The 10,416-nt window shown below is 37.7% G+C and overlaps 1 protein-coding gene and 1 long non-coding RNA gene across 21 annotated transcripts in view; one reads left to right on the top strand and one right to left on the bottom strand.

Annotated features, from left to right (window-relative positions):
• Nucleotides 1-10,416, bottom strand: part of ZBTB20 (zinc finger and BTB domain containing 20) — an 838,376-nt gene that overhangs the window by 356,874 nt on the left and 471,086 nt on the right. The gene's annotated exons all lie outside the window — the stretch shown is intronic.
• On the top strand, nt 7,092-9,746 carry LOC120851831. The gene is made up of 2 exons (XR_005718420.1): nt 7,092-7,337; nt 8,789-9,746. It is a non-coding gene; the product is annotated as an uncharacterized LOC120851831 (long non-coding RNA).

The following is a 10,416-nucleotide window of genomic DNA, read 5'->3' as shown; positions in this document are numbered from 1 at the left end:
AGCTGTACTCATCAAAGTGGAGAAGCTGACAGCATTGTCTGAAAGACACAGCTTGGGATAATTGCTCCTTGTAGTTCCCCTGTCAATGAATATTATCATATTCTTCTCATGAATAAGTTTACTGTACTTTCTTTTTTTTTTTCTACACACTTAGCCACTAAGCACACTACTATTCTTTTAATGAGATGGACTAAACATGACAGTGTGAGCTTTGGCCTAACAGTCTCAAGATTCTGTTTTAAAGCCTCTGTGTTCATATTTTTTAAAAATGATCTTTGTCCAGAAGAAATAAAAGTTACACTAATTTTTTACTTGACATTATTGTTTTCTTAAGAAGGCTAACTAAATATCAATGGATAGGCACAAAGCAAAGAAAAAAGCATATGAGGCTAGCAAACATACTCTCTTACTGAATTTCTTTCACTTAAATATATAATGGAATCCTCTGCACAATATGTTTTCTTTTCCCATCATGTTAGACTGAAGGATAGTCCTTGGGCAAAAGTAGAAAAAACATACTTTCAGTCTTGTGATCTACACCTTTGAAATGTTAGCCTCTCTTTAGTTTTAAATGCTCGCCAATTATGAAGGAAAACATTTCAATGTACTGCTGTCACCAATAACAGCAGCAGCAACAGTAACGATAATGATATTAACATCAACATTTATTGAACTCTTAGATGGCTCAGATGGTAAAGAATCTGCCTGCAGTGCAGGAGACCCTGGGTCAGGAAGATCCCCTGAAGAAGGAAATGGCTACCTACTCCAGTATTCTTGCGTGGTAAAACTCATGGACAGAAGAGCCCGGTGGTGCATAATCCATAGGGTCACAAAGAGTCAGACACGACTGAGTAACTAACACCTTAGATGCCCTAGGCACCACTATCATCATAGGAACTGACTCATTAAATCTTCACAACAACTCTACCAGGTAATAGTATTATCACTCCCATTTTTTGGATGAGAAAATATATGCACAGAGAGGTTAAAATTTATGCAAGATTGCACAGACAGTAAATAGAGGAGTCAGGATTCAAATGGAGGGAGCCAGAGTCTGCCACATAATGAGCATTTGACCCCACAGAGCCGAGTGTTCCTTCTTCTTCTGAAGCTCTTCCCCAAGTGGCCAGTGATCAGTTTACTTCCCCTGCTGAACACTTACGTATGTCAACTTGACATATAGCCTGTTGTGAATAACACTCATGGTTAAAAGCTCAGTATCTGGAGGCATATATAAGAGATTTATCCTATGTATCAGCAGTGTTTAACTCTACCAATATCTGCCTCAGCTTCCTCCTATGTAAAACGGTAATAAATAATACCAATTTCATTAGTTGTTGTGAAGGTTAAATGGGATAAGACACATTTAAAGCTCAATGGAAGGTCAATGAATAATAAATGTTAACTTCATTATTACTGAGCTTAATCTCTTAATATATATATAATCCCTTTCCCCAATTAGATTGCATTTCTTTTCACAGAAACTATCATGAATTCTCATTGTTTTGTGTTGGGCTTTCCAACTGTTTAATATATGTGGCTGAAATCTTAGTTGTCTTGGGCATCACTGTAATAATCTAGGTGGTACAGTGGTAAAGAATCTGCCTGCTAATACAGGAGACACAGGAGTCACAGGTTTGATCCCTGGGTCAGGAAGATCCCCTGGAGGAGGAAATGGCAACCCACTCCAGCATTCTTGCCTGGATTATCCCATGGACAGAGGAGCCTGGTGGGCTACAGTCTGTAGCATCGCAAAGAGTTGGACAGAACTGAGCAACCAAGTACACACATACACACAACTCCTTAAATTTCATTAACAATTCTGTCAGGTAAGATATGTATTTATAATATTATAAATAATAAAGTATTTAGACCGATATCCAAAATTAAGTGAGCACTTACTATCTGCCTGGAACTCTGCCAAGTGCATTATGGCAATATCTCATTTAATTCTCCCCAAACCTCTCAACTATGGACTTTTAAAATCTCCATTTTACACAAGAGGAAACTGAGGCCCGCAGGTCACACAGCTAAGCGTTTCAGAATGTGAATCTTTAACCACACCCCTATACAACCTGGTAAAGAATGAATGTAAGGTAGGTATTCAATAAATATTTGTTCCTGATGATGAATTCGCTATTATCCTAATTATTTCTGTTACCAGAAAACCGTGCTTAAAGCAAACTAATGTGGCCTAGCTAATATCATTCATTCATTAGTTAACTATTGAAAAGAGATTACTGTGTGCTAGGTACATGCCACATACTGGCAATAAAAAAAATACTATGGATCTAAAATTTTCTCATCAAAAGTAATTAAGAATTTAATATAATTTCACTTACTATCATTTTCTATGTCAATTCTTATAAAAATCAAACTTCTTCCTCTCTCCCTTTCCCTCCCTGCCCACTCTTTCTTATTTTTTCTTTTAAACCCAAGTTTCATAGTATTAAATTTATATAGATTTTCACCAATAAGAAGCTTATATGTCAAGGCAAGGAATCATTTTAATTATATTTACTCTTCATTTTGAGGATATTTCTTTTTCACATCTGACAAAGACTTTTGAAGTGACTAAATAAAGGCAAAGCAACCTGATTTAAAAAAATTCTTTCATGTACAATCTTTTGTCTGTAATACTCTCATAAAAGCTTCGAAATTTTAAAAGAAGGTTTTAGCTGTTTTTGTTCTTTTCAAATTGGCAAAATTTGATTTTTTTCTTCACAAGTTTGGATTTCCTTTAAAGTCAACAAAGAGGAAAACAAGAGCATATTCAATTTTTAAAATACACTCGTCATTGGCACCCTGGCATCATCAACTAATATCAGCATCACTCTGAAAACTATGTTTCAATTCTTTAAAAAAAAGAAAGAGTTGAAAATGCACCCATAGAACTCACACAAAACCAAGACTACTGTCTTAGGAAGAGAAAATGTTTAAGGGCAATGGGAGACCATGATTATTGATATTAACAAACTTTGTGAATGTTTTGTTTACCTCTATACAGAAAGTATTTCATTTATCTGTGAATTAAAAATAAATCTATTTAAGGATTTAAGTGGATAATTCAAAAGTCAATAGGCTTCAGGTATACTTTGCAGAATCATTATTTCTTATGTATGACTTTAAGTTTTATTGAGTTTATCATAAAAGAAAGTCCCTAAACTTCTGTCATTAAATGATTCAACTAGGCAGAATTATTTAAAATGTAATAACAAAGAAGAACATTCTCTATTTATCTAGAGTGCATACACATGAGAATGACCTTAGGATGTTAAATTCATTCATTAATTAAAGCTACATTTATTGTGTATGTACTATGTACTAGGCATTTAATGGACAATGAAACTACAAAGAGTAATCCAATTGATCTGAAAAATAGTATGGGGTATATAGATAGTGCTGGTGAGAGAGAACAGAGATGAGATAATAAAGTGATTATAATCGTAGCTGTCACGAGCTGAGGTCCTATTACATACCGAAGGTGTGTACTATGAGTTTATAAAACCCACAACACTCATAATCTCAGAGATGAGAAACCAAATGGTTGATGGCTGATAAAGGACTTTGTAATGACATACAACAAATTTTATATTTTATTTTGTATGTAAAAGGAAACATTTTCAAGATGAAGAATGACAGAATCGACCTTTTGTTTTAGAAAGATAACTTTAGTGTTGAGTTCATATTTGATATAGGATCACTTTCACTAGCTAAAATGTCCACTACACAAAGATATGATATTTTGGGTGAAACTGAGTAATTCTCTAACTAATCCAGATTGCAGCGCCTATAAAGCCCGGTGTAGATTAAATACTATATGATTTCCGAAAAACACAGAATTGATATCACTATTCTTTATATTTTTCATGGTCATCTTTAATGATTCCCATTAATTAACCAATTGAACTCCATTCTGAGACATCTATGATCAACTCCTGAAAACTGAACAGCCTTGTCTCCCACTAAATTCCTTAAAGCCCTAAAAGTCTTGCTATACCAGTCTCCTCACTGTTTCTGAGCACATCAGATTGTGTCATGGCTCCGGACCCTAGTTCTCCTGATGTTCCATCAAATTAGACTGTCTTGTTCTTTTTTTCTATCAGGTGAAAACCTCATTCATTTTCCAACATCTACTTAAAGATCATTTTCTTTCCACAGTTTTACCTCTCACTCATCTTAGATCAACCAGTTTATTTTTTTCCCTGGCCTCCTTCATTACTTTTTTTACTCTTTCTACAATAGCACCTTTTCATTCTGCTTTATATTGAAGCTATCTGTTTCTGAGTCTCCCTCCTTCTATTGACAGAATCTATTTGGTAAACACCCTGAGAGTAGTGGTCTTGAATCTTTCATCTAAGTTTACAAAAAAAAAAAACAAAAAAAAAAAACCACACACCAGAAAAGAAGCCAAGTGTATCATACTGTTGGCCAAGTAATGGTGTCCAACAATGCACTGCCATAACCAATGCTCAGTAACTGACTGGTGAATGACATGGTCATTCATTCAATCATTTATTCTCACTTTTTCATCCCATCAACAATTCTATGTGCTCATATTTAGTAGAAAATAAAGGCTGCTTAATCTTCCCTGGTGGCTCAGACTGTAAAGCGTCTGCCTACAATGCAGGACATCTGGGTTCAATCCCTGGGTCAGGAAGATCCCCTGGAGAAGGAAATGGCAAACCACTCCAATACTCTTGCCTGGAAAATCCCATGGATGGAGGAACCTGGCAGGCAACAGTCTGTGGAGTCACAAACAGCCGGACACGACTGAGTGACTTCACTTCACTTAAAGGCTGCTTTGGTAAAAAGAAAAAAAAAAGTTTCTGTTCATTTGAATAAAACTCTTCTACAAATCAACAGGCTAAGAAAAAAATCCATTATCATTACTATTATTGAATCCAACAATGGGCCATCTGAAGAGTACGTATCATCTTAGAGGCAGGAAAACTTGTGATAAACGGAGAATTGCACCAGTTCACTGTTTAACATCACTGCCTCCATACAGCCTATAGATATTTATTGACTGGCTTAAACTAATGTGTCCTGTGGTACTGGCAGAAGTATATGAATTACCTGCCCAGAGATACTAATAGACATATATAGATATTAAAACAAACAAAACAATTTCATAGCACCACAAGACAGAAAAGACTAATGTTTACAAAACTATTTATTGTCCAGACAAGACTATAGAATTCAAACATATTATCTCATTAAATCCTCTTAAAAACACTAAAATGGCTAATGTTTACACACTTTAAGTAAAAATATAACTGAGTATGAGAATTTTAATCAAATTCCCAGAGGCCATAATATTAGGAGGCCGAAGAGCCAGAATTAAAAAGCATAGAAACCTTAGACTTTTCCATTTAGGTTATTTATTAGGATCAACTTCTAAATCAAAGAGTTGAAATCAATGTAGGTATATATTTTAATAGAAGCATTCATGGAACAGTGGGATCTTAATGTAAAGATCAAAAGATAGATCAACAGGGATATTTATTGAGTCTCTCTTGCAGGAGATGCAAGAGATACATTCTGGATGTATTAACTCATTTAATCCTTACAGCGTTTTTTGGAGGTGATTAATACTATTACTAATATTATTATTACTAAGATAAGATCATGACATCTGGTCCCATCACTTCATGGCAAAAAAATGGGGAAAAGGTGGAAACAGTGACAGATTTTATTTTGGGGGGTTCCAAAATCACTGTGGATTTTGTGGATTGTGGATTTTTTTTTACTGCAGCCATGAAATTAAAAGATGCTTGCTCCTTGGAAGAAAAGCTATGACAAACCTAGACAGCATATTAATAAGCAGAGACATTACTTTGCTGACAAATGCCTGTATAGTCAAAGCTATGGTTTTTCCAGTAGTCCCCTACAGATGTGAGAGTTGGACCATAAAGAAGGCTGAGCACCAAAGAATTGATGTTTTCAAACTGTGGTGCTAGAGAAGACTCTTGGATTGCAAGGGGATCAAATCAGTCAATCCTAAAGGAAATCAACTCTGGATATTCACTGGAAGGACAGATGCTGAAGCTCCAATACTTTGGCCACCTGATGCGAACAGCCAAATCATTGGAAAAGACCCTGAGGCTAGGAAACATTGAGGGCAAGGGAAGAAGAGGGCGAGAGAGGATGAGATGGTTGGATGACATCATTGACTCAGTGGACATGAGTTTGAGCAAACTCCGGGAGATGGTGAAGAACAGGGAAGCCTGGTGTGCTGCAGTCCATGGGGTGGCAAAGTCGGACACAACTTAGGACTGACCGGCACAACAATATTTTTAGCAGTACTGTTATCACTTTTCAGGATGGAAACTGAGCCATAGAGAAGATAATAAACTTTCCCATGAAGTCACTAAGCTGGTAAGTGGCTGTATAGTAACACTTCTTTTTTTTATAGCTCATAGAATTTAACTTCTATGCTATACTGCCTTATTAGGCTGTAAGGGTATTTAACGTGATGGTTTGAATAAAGTTGCAAGTAGGGGGCTATTACCACCACATTGGAAGTTACGGCTTCTACATATGAATTTGTGGGGAGGGGGTACTAACATTCAGTCCATAACACTAGCACTTCCCAAACTTTTTCATGTCATGGCACACATAGAAAAGGGTAATATTTGTTTTGTGTGCTTCCTGGGATAAACCAGGAGGGATTTGGAGCCTTGAGGGAGGCTCTGCTAGGACAGATATGACTAGCCCTGAACAGATACGACTGCCCCTTGCCCTCCCAGAGGGGATCAATAAGTATCCTACAAAGTCTGGCAAACTACACACCTTACAAAACCATAAACTATTCAGAACACAAACAGTATCAGCCATTATAATCACTGTCTCAGAACCTCATTTTGGATCTTTCATGATTTAGCTGATATTCTTCTGGAAGACATTAGTGTGGAAAGGGGTTTCCTAGGAAGTTGATCAATAATCACTGGAGAAAAGATGAGAACATTTAGAAAACTATGCTGCAAGGGACACATCTCACTTGACTGAAATAGAGTATTTCTTAATACGAAAATAAAAATCATTGTTTAGATTATGCATCACATCCAACTAACACTGAGTACTTACTTACATGTGTCAGGGCAGTGCTAGACACGGGAGACCACAAACGAATAAACAATATCTCTCCCTCCAAAGGTTACAATCTATTGATATGAGTAAAGGGCTTTCTATCTAGCTTTGGGAACCAGGCTATAAATGAGCAATAACTCATTGAGGGTAGTATAAACAGTAGAAAAGAAGATGCTGTGAACTGACTACTTAAAACAAAAAGTCATCTGACTACCTATCCCATTTTGGGCTCCTTCCGAAGAAGGGTCTGTGCCCAGGGCCAGCATGAGGAACTCCGCCCATGGCAAAGGTCATGAGGAAGGAAGCTGGGCATACGCAAAGGTGTGATCAAGCCTCAGGAAACCCCCTGTTCCCAAGCATCTACCCCCAAAACCAGAGTACTTTACGGGGAGCTCTCCCCCATAACCATTTCTCTCAGAAGGAGTTAACTTCCAGCTCCAGTTAATAAAAATTCCTGGGCGTGACAAGAGTGTTTCAACTTACGAACTCTGAAGGTTCTCTGGCCTGCCTGATCAGGCTCGTCAGGCCGCATGTGATTGTTTACAGCCTCCCAACTGTGAGAGGCACGGGATGTTTTAAAACTTTCTAAATACAGACTCTTTTGAGAAGTTAAAAGATCATTAGTATAGTATTAGTGGGTTGATTAGGAATTATATTGGTGAAGGGTTTTTTCATTTGTCGTGCCAATAATTACTGCTAATTCCCTGCCCTGGGTGTGACAAGGATGTCTCGGGTCAAACCTCTCTGCTGACAGACTAGCTCGTGTGACAACCTCTCAACCATAAACAGCACAGAGAGTTTGGAGTATTAGCATAGGGCTTTTTTTATTGATGAGTCAATGATTGCCGCCAGGCCTCCCTATCCTTAGGCACCTGGGAATATATTAATCAATGTATTTGGAATATAGAAAAGGAAATATAGTAGTTTTTTGATGTTAGCAATACTAGACTTTTTGAGTTAATGAATTTTCTCTTTTGTTATAGATCACTATAAATCACTATGCTATGTAAAAATGTAACTTTATCACTATCTTAAGACAAAATGCAACTTTATTTGGAGGGTGGTGCCTGATTTAAGAAAAAATCACCCCTGGAAAAATAAGTTTTCTGGTTAACTGACCGGTATCAGAAAGGGCCATAAAATGTCAGCAGACCTCATGGCTAGAAGATGATGTAAAAACCCATAAGATAAGACCTTTGTATAATTTTATATGAAGCACCTGATTGTGACAAGGGTCAGGTCTGCTGACCCCTGCGTGACTCTGTATTCATCCCTATGTATAACAAAAAGGTATATAAACAAACCTGAAAAATAAAGAAATTGGATCAGTTTCTGGAAAAACTGATTCCCCCATGTTGTTTCTTTCTCGCTCCCCGTTTTCCTGGCTGAATTCCCATCTGGTACAAGGGTACGCACCAAGCCTACTGACTTTGCCCTGGCTTCTAAGATCGGACCAGGGAGGCTGCAGTGCCTCCTCTTCTTCGGGAGAACGGAAAGACGCCTGTTGCCTACGTAGGTGGTGATTAGTATTCCACGTAAACCAGTTATTCAGCCTCTTTTTCTCCACTGATTTTCCTACTACACTATCCGTTTCTAATCTCTCTCTATATCTGTAATTAAATAAGTTTTTTCCAGGACGCCGATTCTGTCCCCACCTTCGAATCACCCTGGATCCACCGGGGCTGGACCCCGGCAGGTCTGGGACAAGGGCTTGGTGCAGATAGTAATTGGGAAGGGGACCTCAGAAGGCAGGAGTGAAGCAGTGATGAGTGAATCAGGGAGAAGAATTAGCAATAGTAAAGCTATGTCAAAGAGGGCACGAGCAGTGCAATGTCATCAGGATCTCTGAGACATACAGGCAGTGCCTCCAAAGATATACATCTGGTAGAGGCTGGAATATTTCTTTTCCAGCTCTGTTCCTCCTTTAGTTAAGAGTTACTCCCACAGGGAAATAAGTTGCCATGCTAGTTCCCCCAAATCCAATGTAGATTTGTTGAGCTCTCCCAGCACTAGAAAAGACCCTGGGCCAGAATGTGGAAGAGCACTACAGAGGCTGGAGTCTGGGCTAATACAGAACTGTTTTAGTGTGGTTAAAATTAGAGGTGAGCTGAGGGATAACAACAGAATGCCCAATACATTGATCTAGAGTAACCTGTAAGGACATCTCGGATCTGATCTAGCACAATCTGACCTAAAGAATGGTTGAGGAAAGCCTAGACGGACATCTTACTAAATTACATTCCACAGAAAGTGTCTCTGGTTCCTGCAAGCAGTCAAACTTTGAGGTAATAAATCCTGACGCTGTCCAGCTAAGAAACAGAAAAATGATTTGCTCATGGGCCTATCTGATTCTGTGGCTATGAGGTCTAGACTGGACTCTTAGCAGTTCTTATGAAAATCCTGACACTCATTCACCAATTATTTTCTAGGAATTGATGTGTATTGTTCTCCTTGTGTTTCAGGACAGAAATCTTTGAATTGCTTTAGGGAGTTTTTCCAAAAACAGTGATGTAGTTTTGCATCATTTTGTCATGACTGGGCCTACTGAAAATTCCCTGACATTCTGAATTCATGGCAATAATATTTGTGCTGTTGTAGCTGGTTTGTATTTTTTTGTTGTTGTTTTGTATTAAAGTAGAGGAGAAATAAGAAAAGGTTAAGGATTGCATCTAAATGTATTAAGCTTGAAGGCTTCAACATAAATGAAAAGATTTATAGAAAGTTATTATGATCTTAAAGTTTCTATAAAAATTTCATCATTGCTGACCATATCTACTCTCATTAACTCTGCCCAAGCAGTTCTTGTGTTGCCGTAAGGCTGAAGGTGAGTGTATTTTACAATTTACCAAGCAGTATAGGAGTTTTCTGGAGAATTTTCACTGGAGGCCCCAGGTTAAACAATAGATATTTTTATGGTTACAAGAGAACATATATATATACTCTTCTCTCTTCTATCATAACACATAAGGAAATGACTATTCTTAATCCCTAGAAACTGCTGGTGGTGATGTGGGTACATTACGGCCCTTTGTATGAGCATATGTAACTTCTCTTTGACCAAGAGTGGACAAGTCTTTTTAAAAGTTCTGGGGGGTGGAGAAGAGCTCCAGGGATCACTTGGGCTCTGTCAGTAAGTTCCAAACTGAGACATCAAATCCAGTTGCACAGAAACCAAATGTCAATATTTACAAAGCTCTCTCCATCTTATATCCTGCTTCCTTTTCTTTTTATGCTTTCTCTTCCCCTTTCTTTCCTCTCTTTTCTTTGATCCTCTTCTTCCCTCTATTCCATTTGCTCTCATTTTTCTCATGCCCAATAATCAGT

The sequence above is a fragment of the Oryx dammah genome, unplaced genomic scaffold (genome assembly GCF_014754425.2).
Source record: "Oryx dammah isolate SB20612 unplaced genomic scaffold, SCBI_Odam_1.1 HiC_scaffold_2, whole genome shotgun sequence".
NCBI classification, from domain to species: domain Eukaryota; kingdom Metazoa; phylum Chordata; class Mammalia; order Artiodactyla; family Bovidae; genus Oryx; species Oryx dammah.
The sequence above is the reverse complement of the archived record's forward strand: the minus strand, read 5'-3'. Positions and strand labels throughout refer to the sequence as shown.